This window comes from Cylas formicarius, unplaced genomic scaffold, assembly GCF_029955315.1.
Source record: "Cylas formicarius isolate icCylForm1 unplaced genomic scaffold, icCylForm1.1 PGA_scaffold_6__28_contigs__length_40554024, whole genome shotgun sequence".
NCBI classification, from domain to species: Eukaryota; Metazoa; Arthropoda; class Insecta; order Coleoptera; family Brentidae; genus Cylas; species Cylas formicarius.
Window position 1 is genome coordinate 24,147,831 of NW_026844347.1, and position 20,222 is coordinate 24,168,052.

The following is a 20,222-nucleotide window of genomic DNA, read 5'->3' on the forward strand; positions in this document are numbered from 1 at the left end:
AACGTATAATAGAAAGCAATCAGAAAATTATTGCTTGTTCCTTCATATAATCGAGTTCACGAATCATGTACGATATTTCTATCCTTGTGGTTTAAGTGACTAGGGTTAGACACCTTTACAGATATAATTCGAATGATGCAGAACAACTGAACTAGTGATAATCATGTATGTGTTGCATGGTTCGTTTCGACAGAGAACGAACCTAGACGAAACTGCATGAACCTTGGTCAAACATAATAGAGATTATTTCCAATAACTTCCAATTATCACAATTGTGCTTTTGATTCTTTGATATTTTCACATTTTAATTATCGCGACCAAATATGTTGCCTGACAAAAAGTTCAAAACTTTATCCAAAAAAAATATTTTTTTTAACTTAGTCGTCATCAACTTCATGACTTGCAATGTTTGCACATGGTCAACAAAAGGATTTTGCATTTATTAAACTGTATTTATAAAATAATTAGAACTAGAACGCCCAAAGTACCTTCATAAAAAACGGACATTTGGTACTCATATTCATCAACGGCGTTTACTTTTTACTGAATTCCAAAACATATGACACAGCCGATTCTCACATTTAAAAAGAAAAAAAAAGTCCGAAAATCCTAATGATAGCAGGGAGTGATAGACAAGCGAGGCAAATTTGACAATACAGAAAGATGGCTGGTATGTTTATATAAATGGGAGAATGGGGTTGCTAAAATAATATTTTCTTTAATTATAGCCTTAACGCTTATTCATTTACAAAGATAAATGTCTCTTGGTAACGTCTTAAAAATATGTATTGGCCACAAAAAAGCAGTCATGTTTTTTCAGTTTTCATTATTTTATGGAAATACTTTATTTATCATATTTATGTATTCTATTTACATAACTCGATATTGAAGAAATTTCAGAAATTGTCTGTAAACAAACTACTACGGATTGAGGAACTTACAACCTGCAGTACCAGTGAAGGTTATAGTTGGAACTAAGCTATGCGAACACACATATTTCGTGAGTAAAAAGGGGAGATAGAGGCGTATATTCGTCGGATACTTCCCTAGTTTCAAGGTTGCATCATTTTGAAATTTTAAGAAAATTTCGCTACTTATCCATTAAATTTTGCGTCCACTTTCGACCAAGGTTCAGCGTATAAAGGTGATCTAATCCAAGCACATGTTGCAATAATTGGCGTCGTAAATCTCTGCGGCTGAAAAAAATGATCCCGAAAAATTGTTACAACGTTAACATTACAGCCTAAACAAAATTTTATTAACTAATCTCGTACTCCACAGAAGGTTATAGTATGTAAAAAGAAACAGTTACTCCATTTTTGACATTTATAGCCAATAAAACGCGTAACTGCAGTTTTCGAGGCAGCGACCTTCGCGAGAGGAACACATTTTCCTAAAAATTTCACAAAAAAACAAAACGCTCGCGTCATTTTAATCGACAAAAAAAATAATTAAACAAACAATTTTAATAACAAAATGTAAGGTGGAGGTCGTCTTTCGTTAATTGCTTAATTACACAAACTGTATGGCATTGCGAATTCTTGTAAGCGATACATAACATCAGTGGTGTACGATTGCACGTAAATCTTATACGAAGAACCTAATAAAGAAAATCTGACGCTTTAAGTGGGCTGGTGGAAAGTTGAATGGAAAAAGGGTTCATTTTATTCTCGTTCATTTGACCTGGTAAATTCCGTGATGATCAAAAGCCCGGACGAAATTCAATTAAAATTCGGGAAATTAATTGGTAAAAACTCGCCTGATCTATACAGGATGTCCCACTTGAGATCATATCAAAATACAATTTTTTAATGGAACAAACTGCTACTATTGCATTTTTGGATTTTCTAGAGCATTCTCGACATATTTTTTAGAGTAATCCTATTCCTCAAGTAAAGGATTAACGAAACATTTGCTATTGATTGAAAAATCCTCTTAATAAGTTAAAAAAGAAGGTCAACATCGAAAATTATTTAAGAGCTACCTTATAATTTAATAAAATGTCATTTCAGGAATTATTAGTTCAATTTGAAACGAAATTTTTTCATAAACTGTTACTATACGAATAGGAATAGCACATATACAAAAATTATAATATATACACTTGACATGTTTCAGCGTTTTTAACAAAATTAATATTTCTGAATTTTATTCGAAATTATCCGCAGTCCTGGATCTCACCCCTGTCCTCGTACCCTCACCTAATGTATAAATTATTATTTTAAAATTATTTATTCTAATTATATCACGTGAAACATGTATCCTACATTTAGGAGGTTATGAAGCAACAATAACAAAAAGAGATAAGGTCCATTCATCATGCGCAGGCGTGAGATTTAAAATCGGCATGTAAGCAACGATCTTGGGATATGGGCGTTTTTATTGCGGTATTTTCCCAAAATAGCGCAGGTAAGGGAGTGAAAAGTAGGGTCACTATATTATCTAATGGCTATATGATTTAGCATATACAATTTAATTTGAATTTATTCTCTATTTTGACTTCGAAAGTTATATATAACTGGTTTTCTTCTAACCCCTGATTTTAACAACAAAAATATCAAACAATGACCCCTTTATGAAACAAAATAACCTTCTTAGATTATTCCAATATGACCCTCCTGGGATTTATTGTACTTGATCATGCTCTCCCCTGGACACGTCAGATTGAAGAGTTTTGCAGAAATTTATTAGATTGTTCTTGTCATTCTGTGTGGGATATTCAGATATAGCATTTCGACTTCAAAAGGAGGCGATTCGGTTGCTAAGTAATGCGGGAGTCGTAATCTTGGATACTGCAGCTTTGAAAATGTCGGCACCAACCATCTGGAAAGGTCTTTCAGCCGTGAATTTTGGTGTCTTCCAGCGGATCTCGTCCTTGTATTTTACCTTCGATAATCAATTTTAACAACTTGAACCTATCGCTTGTCAATCCTTACCATACGGCAACTTTATAAAAATAATTAAGTAATTTTTCTGTTAGAGAATCGATTGAGCAGGTGAATCCTTAGAGCTGCTAAGGCAAACAACACCTGTATTATAACTTGAGTTTATTTATGTGTCAAATTCTATAATTTACTCTTCCACCACACGGCAACTTCAAAAAAATAATGAAGCAATTTTTGTGTAAGAGAATTGAGCAGATAAATGCTTGAGATGATAAGGTAAACAGTATTATGAGTTTTTGTTTCTTAATGTATTAAATTATATAATTTACTTTTATACTAAATGGCAATTCGCTTGTGATATCTCGTGATTTTCAATGTAAAACTTACATGAATATTTAATAAAGTTCCTTCTTTCTTTCGAATGCAACGAAAGGAAATTTTAATCAATATGAGATTTTATATACAAAGAGTAAAATAAAGCTGTAATAACAATGAACACCTGTTATTATAAAATTATTAATGGGAAAGTTTATTTCCAAAATTTTCTAGTATACTGTTGGGAAAGTCTCACCCGTGCACCTTATCAACGGTGCCCTGGTTCCCTTTCACTTTTACACACTTTTAAATTCTGAGAAAATAGTTTGACGAATGACAGAGCGAACATCCATTTCCATATAGAGGAAGGTTATTGAATGACCTGTACTCATTGTCAGAGATGAAAGTGTGTTTGTTCAACACACATGCCATTCATGGTCATGCTTTATTTTTTATTATTATATTAAGTCAGTCAGAGACAGTGTTTTTCTTCGTTTAAAATAATGATCTTAGGATTACCAATTGTGATAAGTTTCTACTGAAAGATAGAAGAATTATTATTGTCGTTTCTGAATCAAGAGAAAAACTTTAACTCGGACGCTGCGCAAAATATAATTTTTCTTTCTCATTTTATAGAAAGAAGTAAGAAGTAAGATTTATTAAGAATCTCAATAAGTAGACTTCGTGAGAAATGCCTCTTAAAACGTCCAGTCTAGACTGATTATAAACAAATATATTATTGCATCGTGTTATTCGTAATAGTGAAATTTTGATTGATTTGGTGAGGGACTACGTCACTATATTTGAATAATTTCGATAAGTGCTGAGCCAGTAGTTTCAGATAGATACGCCAATGCGCCAAGCAAACAGTTAGTTCATTTATATGCGTCGCTGGTATGATGTAGTAAAATAAGAAAATTACTAATGATAGGTATTCGTATTTAATTTCCTGGTAATTAATGAAGATTTGAATAAACATTTTGGGAGGTCAGCAAGCTGCGGGAATCGTGTCCTATTAGACTTTACATTATTCGCGACACATTTATTAAGTCACCATTTTGATGGTTGATTTGGCACCTCAGTAAATTAAACATATTTTTGTTGACATGCGATGTTCTATTATTCTGAAGACGAATGGAGATTCTAGTTCGAAATATGGCATTCTATCAACATGTACCTACGACTTCCAAACACATGTTTGTTATTAGATAAACCTGCGCACTTTGTGATTTTGCTACAACTCGTCGAATAAGACATTGTGACAAGTTTCCTGTTTTTAAGAGATGTTTAAATTTTTGAATCTATCTGAGAATACTTTATTGAATAAAAATGAGCAGGAGTTTTGTTTAAAAATATTTATATTTCTCTTCTTATCCTGGTTCCTCCTGCTAGCCCGCTAACTATCATCATTTTGCTTTGCTAACAGCTGCAGCTGTTAGTTGAAAGTCATTCTCAACTAAACGCTGGGATTTTTGAAGTTGTTTGGCCTTTGCTTCATTTCCCATTAATTTTAGATTCGATATTTCCCAGAGGCTTGTATTTTTAAAGGACTTTAAGATGTGTGTAAAATATGAAAATTTTCTCATCTTGATCTATTAACCCATGCCCATTACATGGCCACTTCCCATGCAAAATTCTTTTCAAATTTCAGTTATGTGAGATTTGTTAGGCATACTTCTTTACTGTCTTAATGCAGGCTTGGAAGAATGTAGAATTCTTCTATAACTCTTCTCTACTATAATCCTCTTAAATTTTAGTAGCGATTTTATTTCTATAGTTCAACCATCATTTTCAGTTAGTAACTCGGTTAGTCATGGCTCATGCTACGTGTAGCCAATTTCTGGACTCTTTCTAATGCTCTATTATTATTTAATATATTTTTATTTAAAATGTGGGATTTTCTTTAGTAATTGTCATATATATTGTTTTTTTTTAAGTTATCACCTTACCTTTATCGAAGAAATTGTATGTCGTTCAAACTGTCTATCGTTAAAATTGTCCCACCTTTTGTTCTTATAAATATCCTCTAATTATTATTCTATTATAAAAAGAAAACCAAAAATTCTCTATAACTAAAACTCAATGTTCCACACTTATTTGTTGTTGTGTACTATCTATTTTAATGTGTGAAGAGATTTCCAATAGAAATTTAATTAAAAAAAAACGCCTTGTTGCACCAAAAAAAAGTTCGATATTTGTGCATTTTTCAACTTGGCCTCCAATTCTGAACTAAATCTTTCTGGTGATTTACTGTTAAAATTTATAAAATACAATTGTTTATGCTTTATGTAAGCATTAATAAGCGTGTCTTAATCGTTGCCATTAGTTAATTCAGTTCACAAATAAAGTTCAAGGCCAAAGTTCGAGAGAGAATGCAGAATAAAACAACCTATAGAAGATTCCCCAGGTGTCGTCGAAGGTACCAATTAAGGATAAACTGGTGTTTTCTTCAGACTTGGAACAAGGCAGGACCGGTCCCTTTCCAAAATTCCAAATATATCTTAGACTTATCTGTGCCAATCGTTGTTATGGTGATGTTTCCATAACGTAATAGGAAATTAATTTAATCTTATTGCTTATTAAATATTTTTAATCCTTACTGCACTTTATGCTAGACAGATTTATTAACGATCACTAAAAAAGATTATCACGTCGGATTCTTTTTGGTTTAACTTTTTTGAATATTATTTCAAAATATTCAATTGGTGATAAACCAATAAATATTGCTCTCCTTAATCCTTAAATTTTGTTATTATTTGCTTTTACATCATAGTTTTAATAAAAAAATTCATAGAAGCTTTGCAAGTCTTTCAAATAATGAAGTCCGAACTTATGTCCGGAATAACTAAAAAGCGTAAATACAACCCTGCTCCTCGAAGTATAAATCATTGCATATATAACTATACGCCGAAATAACTTTAAAAATGACGCGAACATAAAAAACAGGCAAAACCAAAAATCCGTTTACAGTCTTTGCGCTGATTATAGGGGCTGCGCAACGTTTAATATTCTTTGCCTTTTTTTTTGGGCAAGCCTCCTGCGGCTTTATAAACGCAAAATTGATGTTTGACAATGTTCGATATTCCTGCAACACCATGGGTTCGCATTTTCAGTTATAAAATGGACGCAATGGTACAAATATATTTTTATTTCATGGTAAATCGCATGCATCATTATATTTTTATAGCGAACGCCGACAATTTCTACAAATTAATTTTTCTTACATCAACGTGACCTCTTTTTGTCAGTCTTTATATATGAAATGAAAATCTACAGGAAATAAGGCTAAGTAAATATCACTTCCGGTTTGCCTAGAAGTGATATCAAGTTCACTATTTTAAATTCAGCCTTGTATATTTTAATCTTTAAGCATTGTGCCCTACGCCGAATTGCCATTGCCAACCATGTATCACAACTTGCTTTCAAAATATCGACACTAATGGTAATTTTCCACTAACTCAAGTTGAACAGACGAAGGAAAGAAAAAAGGTCCCCTGCATAAACAAATATCGGATTGAATTTCCATTGAAGAGAAAAATTTATACGAATAAGTATATTAAACAACTGATACTTACCTTACACCTTCGGCAAATTTTCTACTGACTTCAAAAATATGCTAATGGTACGAGAGTAGTTCAAAAGGTAGATGCCGGAAGAAAGTAAAGCAGCCCATCTGTTTGCGACTATTTACAGTGAGTGGGTTTTAAGGTGGTCGTGCATCCGCAACTCACATCCACGATATGATCTTAAGAGATCGACGAATCAAAGCAGCTTCAATTTTCCACTAAAAATTGAGTGTGAAAAAATATCGTCAAGATGGTGCTGCTTTTGCTCACACTGGAGAATAAACGTAATCGTAAAGTTGACTCTGAGGCTGTTTTGGCACTTTTCAATCCTGATGGCATAAGGACTTATTGAACGATCCGCGTAACATATTTTAAATATCGTGAACAATGCAAAAGTGCTGCATTATATTTTAGAAGCTATTTTAAAAAATGTAATTTATAATTAAACATGGTGTTTCAATATGTGTAAATAGATGTTTCCAAATATCGTTAATTGCTAAAGAGCCCAAACTTTTTTATAAGGACATACTAAAATAATAATGATAATAATGATTGTTTCAGAAACAACTCTGAAGTAAAGATATTGTAAATTTTATCAGTAGTGATTGTAATCATCCATTCAAAAGTATTTACTGTCAAAATTTCATTGAGGTATTATAATAATAATAATAACAATACATAGCCTTTATTATAAAAAAAAATATATACACAATATTAGTATTTTTCAACGAAAAGTAAACAGATAGCTCAAAAGCTGCGCAGTCTAGCTGCAAATAGCTACTCTACTGAAAAAAAATGGATGAACAACAAATAAAATGTGAATACCTGCAAAATCGGAAGAAAAACAAAACTCTACTACACACTATAGAAAATGCAATTGAAGAATTTGATAACTCAATATATCATAAACCGTTTCACAAATAATTTTAAAAATATGTGTTTGAGGCCTCATTAACAAAGTCGTATTTTCTTAACCAAACTAACGTTATTTTTTAATCTATTTACTATAAAAATTAACGGCATATTTCTTAATCATCTAATAGAGTTAAGGCAACAAATCAACTTCGCTATTTTTTTACTTTAGTACTCCAAATATGAAGAACTCAGCAGCAGATGTTTGCTCTATATCTCTAAATCTTGTATTCAGTTTGAAAAAAGATGTATTCATAAAAATAAGTACAGTAACATTTTTAAATTTAAGGATATTTTATTCATGTACAAGTAGGCCCTAAAAGATAATAGTTTTTCAGTAATATTAAACTTTAAGTTAATAAAATAAGAGTCGCGAGTAGGTTTTTTCCCTGGTTGCTAATTATGTTTTTTTTTCACAGTGGATTCGTTTTTAAACAAAATAGTAGTTGAGGATAAACTGCCAGAGGTAGTGCTAAAATTGGCTCCAGTACTTTTGAGATATGACATACAAATTAGGTTATCGATTTAACCGAATTTATTCGAAATAATATTCCAACCAACTTAATAATGTATTTATCTAAAAGCGAAACGGAGTAGTGGGGTATTGATGCGGAATCGGGTATCGTATACAAAAACCGTCAGACTAGAAAACTGAATATTTGCAAAATACGGTGGAAAGCAGCTGTCGATAAATTTGCCCGAGTCATCGCTTCTACCGCTTTATCGGGTTTATCGATCACGCTTGCAGATAAATTGCATTTGTTTGTTACTTTATTGGAGGCAGTCGTTATTTTGTCTGCCATTTATACTGTCCGGGGCAGAATAATCGAGCGCAGTTAAGATATCATATCAGATATGCAATTTTGAATATGAAGAAATTTTGGCGCGTGTTATTCACAATATATATTTACTAGTCTGTTAGTTGAAAAATTGAGATTTGCGAAAGAAATGTATTAAATATCCAGATTTTTCATTGTGTCGTAACTTAAAACAAAAGCCTAGAGAAAAGCGTTCGGAAATTTCATAGTCCTGTATTACTTCCTTCAAGATGCAGAATTTTTTAAAAATTTACTAGTAGTAGTAGTAGTAGATGCGTCTCTTAAATAGAAAAAAGCGGATTTTATGAAATCTTAAAATATGCGTTCCTTGTTAAGCCAACCACTGGCCGAGATCTGTACCTGTTATGAAAAATTATTATTATCATTAAAAATGTTTTAAAAATATAATAATAATTACAGTCATTGTTAGGTGGACCTGCTTGATTCTTTTTCCAGTTAGAAAAGAATTATCATAAAAAAGACTTGTATTACAAATGTTTGAGTGTGTTTTATATAGTGATAAACAAGAAATTGGAAGCAGAATTGTTTTCGTCCATGTGTGTAATAATATTAATCGTTCAAAAAATAATGAAAGGTAGCTTTTAAAATTTCGAAGTAGGGACAACAAACTGAAAATAAATTATACTATTTTGTGCGACATTTGCTGTCACTAACTATAATTGATATCCCTTATTTTGCATGTTTTCTCAACACTTTTTAAAAAATTACATAAATTTTTAGCTGTTACATCTCGCGCATTCAGTTTTGACAGAATTGCAAGTTTCAATTTATTTTTGTATTTATTTCGATTAAAGATAAAGAAAATAGGATGTTATGCAACAAGTTTGTTTCATTAGGCACGAGCAAAGCGAAGCGGAGCCAGTGATTCATAATTGATTGATTCAAGAAGTTTATTAACGTGTTGCATAATACACGTTGTCAAGACAAATAGTTGTTGCAGTACATCACAAATGTATTAACTGAATGAAGTGTGACGTGACTGTCAGAATTAACAAACGTCAAAATACCATGGCTATAATCTACCGAAAACATCTGATCCTGTTTTTAATTGTCTTTAATTTGCCATAACATTTTCTGAGCATTATTATTAAAATATTTTGAAAATTAATTTATCTTGTCAATTCGACGTACTTCCGGTTTTCCTTGATGGGACTTCCCTTATAATTTTTTACTTTTCTCGTTTGAATAATTATGCGAATTTGAATCTTATTATAATATGTATTTTATCGTTATTCCGAATTTTGTTGAATTCCTTTTAAAGCATTATTCAAGATTTTGATATCATTTTTTTACCTTTTGCTGTGAAATAGTCAATGGGAATAAACTTCAATTAGGAATTTTGCGATTTTTTACAGTAACGAACAGTACACAATGCACAACTAAGCGGCCAATGAAGCAATTCAGACAATCCTTCCATTCTTTCTCTTTATTAACAGATAATACAAAAATTGCCGTACAGTAACCTTTACAGTAAAGCGAATTTTAGATGGCAAAGATGAACCGTTAAAAAAGCCTGTAAAACACCAAACAATGGATCTCATTTCACACGAATCCCATTCAGTATGCCGATTTGAACAATTTTAATTATCTTTTACTTTTAACGCCTGTCGGGGATCTTAGATAATATTGGGGACCTAATTGGTAGTGTCAAAAACCGAAATTAACACCGCATAGTTGTAACGCTACTTTGTCGAAAAATGTGTGTGAATCAAAATGTTGTGGAGAAATAACCATTTAACAATGGTGTAAAGAATCCCATATTTTATGTATACCTATCAATAAATAAGCAGTTGTCAACGGTTGATAACTATGCTTCCTGATATAAAAACTGCGATCAACCATCTAAGAAAAGTATATCTAGAAGTTAGCTAGAAAAATCATTGATGTGTCGCAGCACTATGCAATTTTAGCAATTTTATCTCTTTTCTATCCTTTGCAAGTTTAAGGTGTGGTATGTACGCATCATATTTATACCTATTGGATGATAAATCTGTTGGATCTGCAGCTCATGGAAGAAAAATATATTTTTTATTGACCAGAGTTAGTATTTTGTGGGAACATATAACAGGCTGTAGCACTGCAGTAGCATTACTTCCAAAAACATTAATTTTGAAGCCCCCTAACAAAATGACTTTGCATTTAAGATCAGACGCAAAATTTTATCAATTGCAATTTTGTTAGGAAAACTTTAGAAGTGATTCAAGAGGTCATCAATCATAAATCATTATCATGTCGCGTAGACTGGTTAATCCAAAAGTCGTTCGATAATCTCCGGATTGTCTACTCTCATTAGAGATGGGTTAAACACAGCTATCAAGTTCAGTCTGAGCAATTCTCTAGCTCAGAGTTCTTAGTTTGAATTAAAAAAAATTATAATTCTCCAAAACGCCAATATATTTTTGAGAAACTGCCTCGTACCTCAAATATTCATTTGTCTCCAAACCTGATTCAACCTCTCCAACTTAGATCAGTCACCTTATTAACTGCTTTTCGGGGAAACTTTAGGCAACAGATCTTTGATGACCGAGGACATTATTTATTTTTACATATTTGTTTAAATTTGTTTGTTAGTTTTTCTATCGCATTAACTAGCTTTTCCATAACTTTTTCTCTTCGGCCTTGCACGTTTTTTTGGCATCCCTACTATATATTTATTCGATATTAATTCATTTTAATAAATGTTTATATAATCAGGATCGTGTATAGGGAACTGCTTGTATTTTGGGGTTTAGGGGATTGCATAAAAGCAACAATATTTAATGTCGTCCCAACTAATTGAATTGTGAATAATGACTTTTATAAAAGCATAAACGTTATTTATTATTTTGATAATTAATTATTGGCACGCTGTTAGAATAACCAAATCCTTAACGAATTCTCCTACTTATGGTAGTCTTTCGGTTGAGGTTGTGACAATGTTTGACCTAAACTAACCTAAACCGGTGTATTTTTTGGTTGCTCCTAATCAGTCCATTTCATGCTGTGGCCCAATTTGACTGACCATTAGTTAGTCCAAGTCGTAGGCCGTGTAAACGCGTGTACGGCGACAAAAACTGTTGCATACAAGTTTGGATTGCTCGTATACAAATTAAAGTATTTTAATAAATCATAACAAGTAATTTCTTATATACGGTTCCATTAGCATAATAAATTATTTTAGATTCCTTATTTATGGGGAAAACGATTATGTAAATTTGTTTAGGTAGATTTAACACGGATCGCGCGGTGTGCCCTCTTTGAATTATGACCTTTCGTTGCCGACTCCGTGAGCACGGGTGTTTGTTAAGGAATATGTCACCGAAAAATAGATTTCATAACAGCACTACAGGCAGAGTTTTATGACAGCGGAAATTTTTTAGTATTGCCGTAGAAACAAAAACAAGAGGAGAGATGTATATCGAATGACCTAAAAATCTGTCGATTGATTTGGTTCTGTAGCCTAGTCAAGCTAAAATTGTTGAAACTGCACGTTTCGTTTTGCACAACGGTAGTTTTTGGTTAGTTAGTTTGGTTTTATCTCTGGGCATTGGAGTGGACATTGAGGTAGGCTCGAAAAACTGACGGACTTTTCCATCTCTCCTGGGCAAACAACTAGAGAGATTTTGAGAAGCACAAGCCGAAAAGCGGCCATTTTAATTAATTTTGGTTGTCGAAAGTATAAAATTGTAAAATTAATTAATTAATCATTTGTAAAATTGTTCTCGATCAGGTAGTTTTTATTTGAATTTATTGAGTTAAAACGAGCATTTTACAGTACCAGTAAATTAATGTTTAACAGATGCAATAATTAGTGACGACTGCGAACTTGAGATTTCATCCACATTTAACTGCATCTGAAGGACACAACATCTCAACAGGTTAGTTGTGCCTTCTCTTAGACAGAAGACTCAACCTATCAAATAACCTATGGCCACTCGAAGAGTGGTCTCCCTGAGTTTCGATAGTCGAAAGGTGTGGTTCGTCCAGCATTGGTTCTTGTTTAAACGAGGCTAGGGCATTCTCACAGAATATACTCCTGTTCGCATGCTCTCCGTGTTTCTGCCTACATTTTACATGAATTGTTAAGCAATGACCAGCCACAATGCCTATGACCATACCCAATTTGTTCCTGGGCATTGTATTATAGTATTGTTTGAGTGATTTTGCGAAATGGAATTTCCATTTGAACTCTTCGTTTTCAATATGCAGAGTCTATGTTATGTTATGTTTAGTCTAAAACATATTTATTAATAGTGAACTTTGGGAAATATATCTCATTTCATATTGTACAGTTGTTTTTTTTTTTAGTTTTAGCGAAAAATTCATATTCACTGATGGTTATTAGTGGTTGCACCTTTGCATTTATAAAATTTAAATGTTCTTCCCTTATCTCACCTTATGAATCACATTTGATTATTATTGTAGAATGGAAGCGATTAAGAATATCCTAACTGTTTATTTGGATAAGCCTTTAAATACAATTGGAACTCTAATAAACCAAAACTGTTTATGTAATAAAATTGTTTTATTCCCTACTTATTATCGATCAATTTCGAACAATCGTGCTTGCGTTTCATTTATAAGGAGTCTTTGATAACAAATTAAAATGCCATACTACATCCAACAGTTCGTCTATAAAGCGAAGCCTTCTCTAAAATATTTAGAACTCTCGCTTTGAGTTTCGTCGACGTGCATGATTTATACTAAGAAAGTACGCTCAGAAAGAGGGGAAACATGATAAAGTAGTTACTGGGCCCCTGCATCCGCTTAACATCTCGGAAAATCCCCTTTGGTTCGATAGAAGTTTTGTTTTTCGCGGGATAGGACAGACTGCACCGTTGCTTTCACGTGCAATGAATTTAAGCGGTAAGTTTCACCGACTAAAAATAAACAGGTTGGTACTACGCGTTTTTATAGCACTGAAAACTGAAAACTAACTGTTGCGAAATCTTGCCTAGGCAAGACAGACAAAAACCGAAAATTCAATTTTTACATGAGTGCTTTTTACATTTCATAATCGTTATCTTAAATATATCCCTCCATATCAATTGAATATACCTTGGATTGCGTACTTACTAATTTAAATTATATAGGGCAACAATTATCCAAACAAATGTGCTTTAATAAATGAAAATGGAAAATTTGTGGTCTAATTATTTTGTCTTTGATATTGTGGATGAACAAGGGAACAATTTTGGCCTGCGTTTCTGAGAGCTATTCTCCAACCACACCCGAAAGGTTCAGTTTAAGCAAGAAACTAATATTTGATATAGCAATGTTATCAGTTAATAAAATAAATTTAGTAAATACTCAAATTTATGAATACGTTCCTTAAAGTTGCGAATTATCAATAGATAATGGGTAAAAAAGTCTACTAGAGATTGCTGGAATTGTTTCCACTGGCAGTAAATAGGAGGTTCTAAATCATATTGACAACTTTTGTTGTTTTGAGGGTACCGTGTTATAAAGATAGCAAACTAGGAAATAAGAACTATTTCAAGTCAATTTAAAATTAACACAACTACGTCCTTCGTTTTATTTTTATCTATCCACTTACTTACAATAGTTCTGCACCAAATCGAAATCGTTGGGGCATGTACATGGAATTCTTCTGTAATAGGTAATAATATATGGAAATCCAAAAAAGAAAACAACAAAATAGGTATTAGGTGCTTGTTTTAAGAGAATGATGGTTAAGCCATGCGAAAGATGTAAATGCAAGATTAAAAGAAATAAAAAGAAAGAGTGTGAGTTAATCAACGAAATGCATAGTAAAATTTGTTGAAACAGGCAAAAATTTGGATCGGTAATACAATTTAAATAATAAATACATTTTTGGGTGCTTCAGCGTAAACAAAAAGTCTTTATATTTCTGAAAGTTCTATATTTACGACAAGCGGAAGAAAAACATCGTTAACCAAAATTGCTTCACGTTTCTCCGGTGGTGGAATCATTCGTCCAGACGCTTACCCCAGATCTTTCGGAATAAGCACCAGTAGTCTGCGAAACTTTTTAATCGATTGCGATATATATACTCGGCAAATATTTGGTCCTTCTGTTACAAGTTCAAAGGTAATAAAAGTATGAGTTTGTGAAAAAATATATTTCTAGTACAATATTGATTTGGTGTAATGGTAGTAAATTACTGACCAATGTTGTCTTTCAATTTAGTTCAGTGCTAGAAGTTCTGCTCATTATTAAGAGTGTCATAGTTCTTGGACGTGTTGAAATTACCCTGTGATACGTGGTTTGATTTTTACAATTCTTCAGGAACGTAATCCCATCTGCATATGCAACCAATATATATTATAATATATATATATATATATATATATATATATATATATATATATATATATATATATATATATATATATATATATATATATATATATATATATATTATGCTCTCATGAAATAACGAATCACTGGAATATGGATATGGTAAGCTGACTAAAGTTTCATAGTCCAGTTTTTTTTATAACAGAGTAGGTTTAGACCAGTTTAGATAAGAAAGTATTTAATTAAGAATTTAATTTTTGAGACAGCGCTTACACTTTTTTATTTGGTTTCATGGCTGTATATTCAAAAATCAATCATAGTCATTTTCCCAATGACAGAAAACTCGTTTTTTGAGGAAATTGAAACTGTAAAAAAAATATTCAGTTAATAGTTAACATGGGCAAAATCATAATTTATGTTGAAGATTTTGTTATTTTGAAGTTAAACCGTATATTGAAGAATCGGTAATAAAAAAATTGTCGGTGCATCTGGTTCTAGAGAAAAGCGTTTTTTAAAATTTATTTTCACTCTTGGAAAGCCATTCGGCCTTTTACATTTTTCGTTAAGTTAAGATTTATTGTTTCATCGTCTCGTGTAATTTGGGGTGGTGGTGCACGGTCGAGACGGGGGCCAGAAGCCCGACGACGGTGTTCGAATTGCGGGACGTCACGCGCCTGCCCGAGGGCGACTCTTCCGGCACTAAATCCTCCGTCGAGACGCTCGCCGCCGATCTGTTGCTCTCGCGTGCCGTCGTTAACCGGCGTCTCCAAGAGAAACCGACGCTGAAAAAACTATCAAACCGGCAATCGGTTTCCGCGTCTATCGCGTCTTCAGGTGAAAGACTAGACAGTGCTCGCGTTTTGAGCTCGTCTACGCAATGGTCGTTATTCGATTTTAAAGGTATGTCACGAGAATAATTTTTCAGACTGTATTTTGTCGGTATTTTGTTCGGAAAATTTTAAAATTATAGAAGCATATTGTTGTAAGTATCGTATTTAATAAGCAACACAAATGTTACATTAAAAACCAAGTATTAGCTATATTGGTTGATAAAACAATTATTCAAAATAATAAAAATAATTTGGCAACGTCATTTATAATGGTAAAGGGCTAATTTTGATTTAACTAGATAAAAATTGTAAAATCCATTGCCCCCTGGGAGGAAGCGTAGGGAACAATATTGTTAAAGTGATGTGCACCATAAATTCATTCATTCATACATAGAAAATGATGACAATGATCACCATCAGCCTCGTCGTTTTTATTCTTTTAAATATTGAACACTATCTTGGAAACTAAGCATTTCTGAACCTACGATTATTTGACCTTTTTATGGGGAGTGGAAAACCTCCAGCTGAGATTCGGCGCATGTTTTCGAAACGCCCCGTATATAAATAACATTTCCTACGTAAATAGTATATTATGCAAGTGCGGTAAACCGCATTTGACTCACGAGTTTAATTGACACGAGCGGAGCGACTTTTTAATAAACGAGTGAGTTAAAAATCTACCGAACTTGTTGCATACTATACTTTTTCTACGACCGTTAGTTTTTGGGTACCTTTTCGCAAAACAACTGGAATACATTCACTGACCTGACCATCAGAATTAACAAACGTCAAAATTCAAAGCATGGGAAATGTCTCAAACATCCGATTGTTCCCAAATCCGTGCGGTAAAATCCCGGAAGTGTCCGAAGTGCCTCTCATGCATAGGAAACGAAACTGACATGGTAAAGTGACGCTTTCCGCACGTTAGATAGGTGGGTAATTAGGTATTTTACAGACGGGAGTAGAAAAAATATATAGCGTATTTCCTAAAAAAACCCGAATTTTCCTTCCTTCCTAAATAATAAAAAAAAAAGAAAATTTGTGTCAACATTTTTGTCCACTTTTTACTGAAAGTGTGTTCAATGAATGTAACAAAATTAAACATCTATTCTTGAACTGTTTAATGAAGATTTGCTTGCAATTTTGTTTTTTTTTTTTGAGACAACTGTAAATAATATAATTAATAATAATTACGTTCTTCAGTTTTTCACACATTACCGTATACAGGATGTATAATTTATCCCGTTTTTTTATTTATCAAATTATGCGCTCTCGCCTTCCGATTAACTATTAACAATTGTCGAATAAAAAAATGGAAGGTTCAAACATGTTTGTAATGTAATGTTGAATATAAAAAATTTTCTATAAGTTTTAATAAAAAAGGTTTAAAGATAACTTCGGACTGACAAGTAATTTTGATTTTGGTTTCACTAAGGTTTCTAAGTCTTTCCAAAGTGGTCGAGGTGACCCCCAATGGTCAACTATGAGACAAAAGTCTGGGAAGCAGTGGATTGGGAATACCAAAGTTTTTAGTTTTGGCTACTATTATAGGCAATTTGTAAAGAAAGGCTATCTATTTAATTAACTCTCCTATCTATGGTCAATATCCAAAATTTGTTATTCTTAAGGAAGTGTTACATGATGATAATAATGAGACAATAAATTTTGTTTGTTCATCTTTTGAGAAACATTTACTAATTCTGTCTAGCGTTTTTATATGGTGTGGTCGCGTAAGTGCGCCACAATAGGGAGTTTTTTTTTATTAATTGCTGCACTGAAATACTGTCGAAACGTTTGACAACTATTTTATGTTCACTTGAAACGGTTGCAAGTCAGCGGTGTACAAGGTAGGTCCTAAAATTGCAAAAATACTGAGCAAAATGCTATTAGGCGAAATTGTTCAGAATTAAAAGTGATGTCCAATCATTCTAAACATATTTTCCCATTTATTAACACTACTTATTTGGATTTGTATATTTAACCTAAGCATGTTTTAAAATTAATCAATGTTCTATATGAATATCAATTCATATGCCTATTTGAAAAGTTAACTTAGGTTCTAATTTTAGACAATGACAAACTTTTTGTTTGTTGGAACGGCATTAAACACAGCTGTAAAATTAAATAAAAAGTCTTAGCAAGGTACATCAGTAATAATTGTAGATAAATTAATGGAGCAAAAATCCATCTGTTGTACAATGTTGTACAATTGATGAGACTGTATGCACTGAAACTTTCTCGTGTCTAGTTCTTTATATTGTTGGCGTTAACATGCACTTTCTTTCCATTTTGAAATAATTCGGCAAGTTTGAAACTCCGTAAATGCAAAAAAACAATATATATTTATAACATAAACTTACAGATATACAAGAATTATTAAGCAATAACAACAGCGATATACTAGAAAGGAACTAGATTTTTTGGCAACCAGGGCTCTAATTCCTGAACCTGAGGAATTACTTTCGCAAGAAAACGCTTACGTCGTTTCTGCCACTTCATGAAATAATAAATAAGAGTAGCAAAGTTACAAAATTCTTATAGATCTTTATAGCTTTTGGATATTTTATGTTTGCTTTTTATTCGTGAAACACTGATATCCTATCCGAATCCAAAGTCTCTATGACGTTATTCTCGTTGACGTTGATCTCATATTGTTGAAAAAAAATTATTATAAGTTACGTAAATACCGTACAGAAAATAAATTGTTCAATGACGTTGCTATCTTGTTTGAAATTAATTTGTTATAATATATTCATGATTAAGTTCCTCGAAAGGTTTGTAGACAATTTTGCGATTGTTTGCCATAGCTTCACTACCTAGTTTTATGAAGTTGTCACGTTCACTATTTTTATTACACAAAAAAAAAATATATATATATATATATATATATATATATATATATATATATATATATATATATATATATATATATATATATATATATATATATATATATATATATATATATATATATATATATATATGATGACACTATATTCCGGGATATCATCCGTTCGCTCGTTGAACTCCGACTGGAATCCTGCATCCGACTGGAATCCTGCAAATCTTGCATCCGACTGGAATCCTGGAGTGTTCGAAGTGTTTTCGGAACGCGAGCATTGAAGATGCCAAGTGAGATTTTGGCGAAACGTCTGCAGGATTCCAGTCGGATGCAAGATTTGCAGGATTCCAGTCGGATGCAGGATTCCAGTCGGAGTTCAACGAGCGAACGGATGATATCCCGGAATATAGTGTCATCACATTTTTCCATCCGTGAATCAATACGTGAGAATATATATATATATATATATATATATATATATATATATATATATATATATATATATATATATATATACATTTGGTTAAGTGGATCTCTAAAAATAATAATTCTGGCAAAAATATTGATTTGTCAGAATTCGACATTCGACTTAACAGAAACCGCAAATTTATTAGCAATTTTTTTTCTGTTTATCATAATTATTTTTAATTTACTGATGTCACCCGACGTGGTAGCAGCTTATCGCATTTTGTTAACAACTTAATTTTATGCATCTCACAAATAAATGACAGTCTATCATCATATGTATCCCTCGGACTCGCTTACGAAGTGAGGATGTAAATCATTTTTAGTTTTAGATTTTAGATCGAAGAGGTTTTTGCATATATTTAAGCGAACAGTCCCAAAAAATGTTCATTCGAAAGCTTTTAATCCGCGTGTACTTAAATGTTGTCGTTAAGTGCATCTGAGACGGGACTAATGTTATGAACGCAAAATTATTTACGTCTTCTAGCCGCAGTCACAACAAAAGGTTTTAACTGTAAATTTACTTCCGCGGGTAATTTGTCACCTTCGTTTCGTAGTAAGATAGCAGACTGCGGGTAATTTCATCTGGGTCTTTCCCGCATACAACAATGCTCTTAAAAGTGATTAATACACGTTTTATACACTTTGTCTGATTCTCAAAGGCGGTTTGCTGAATTGGGCTTAAAATTTTGCAAATTAATCAAAAACATCTGCCACTACTTTCAAAACAATCTAACTCCGACGGATAATTACTCTTGTGGTGTTCAACTTATTTGACTTTAGCTACCGAATCCTGGGATAGGATTTACAAAACGACTTTAGAAATAATATATTATGCAACAAATGTTAAAGTGTCATATCCGTGAAGTATGAGTTTCATTTTTGAGCGATTGCCTAATAAACGAGTGTCTGATGCAGTTTCTAAAAGTGTTGCACATTATACTTTCTCTAAGACTAGCTTTTGTGTACATTTTTCAAAACAGCGGTCGCTCTAGCCACGTGACTAAAGTACCTTAGTCGCGACAATCTTTAGTGATACTGATACTTGAAGCATGCCGAATCGGCACATAATTGGACATCCTAGAGCAGGGAGTGGAAAAAATGAATCAGAGTAAATTTAAGAAAGAATCTTTTATTTCTATTAACACTTTTAATGACTAGGTCAATCTTTATCCTTATATACAACTTAATAGCACAATTCATAGACAATTGGATTAATTTCAACATTCGATATAGAAATCACAAAAATTTCAAGAGGATTTTTTAATTTTTCCGAACACTTACCCAACGATAATACAGCTTGATTT

General features: G+C 32.4%; 1 protein-coding gene across 1 annotated transcript in view; it reads left to right on the plus strand.

Annotated features, from left to right (window-relative positions):
* The first annotated feature begins 15,625 nt into the window (after positions 1-15,625).
* Positions 15,626-20,222, plus strand: part of LOC132703297 (titin-like) — a 91,332-nt gene continuing 86,735 nt past the window's right edge. The window contains exon 1 of the mRNA XM_060672457.1: positions 15,626-15,678. The gene's annotated coding sequence lies outside the window, so the exon portion shown is untranslated. The remainder of the gene's footprint in view (positions 15,679-20,222) is intronic.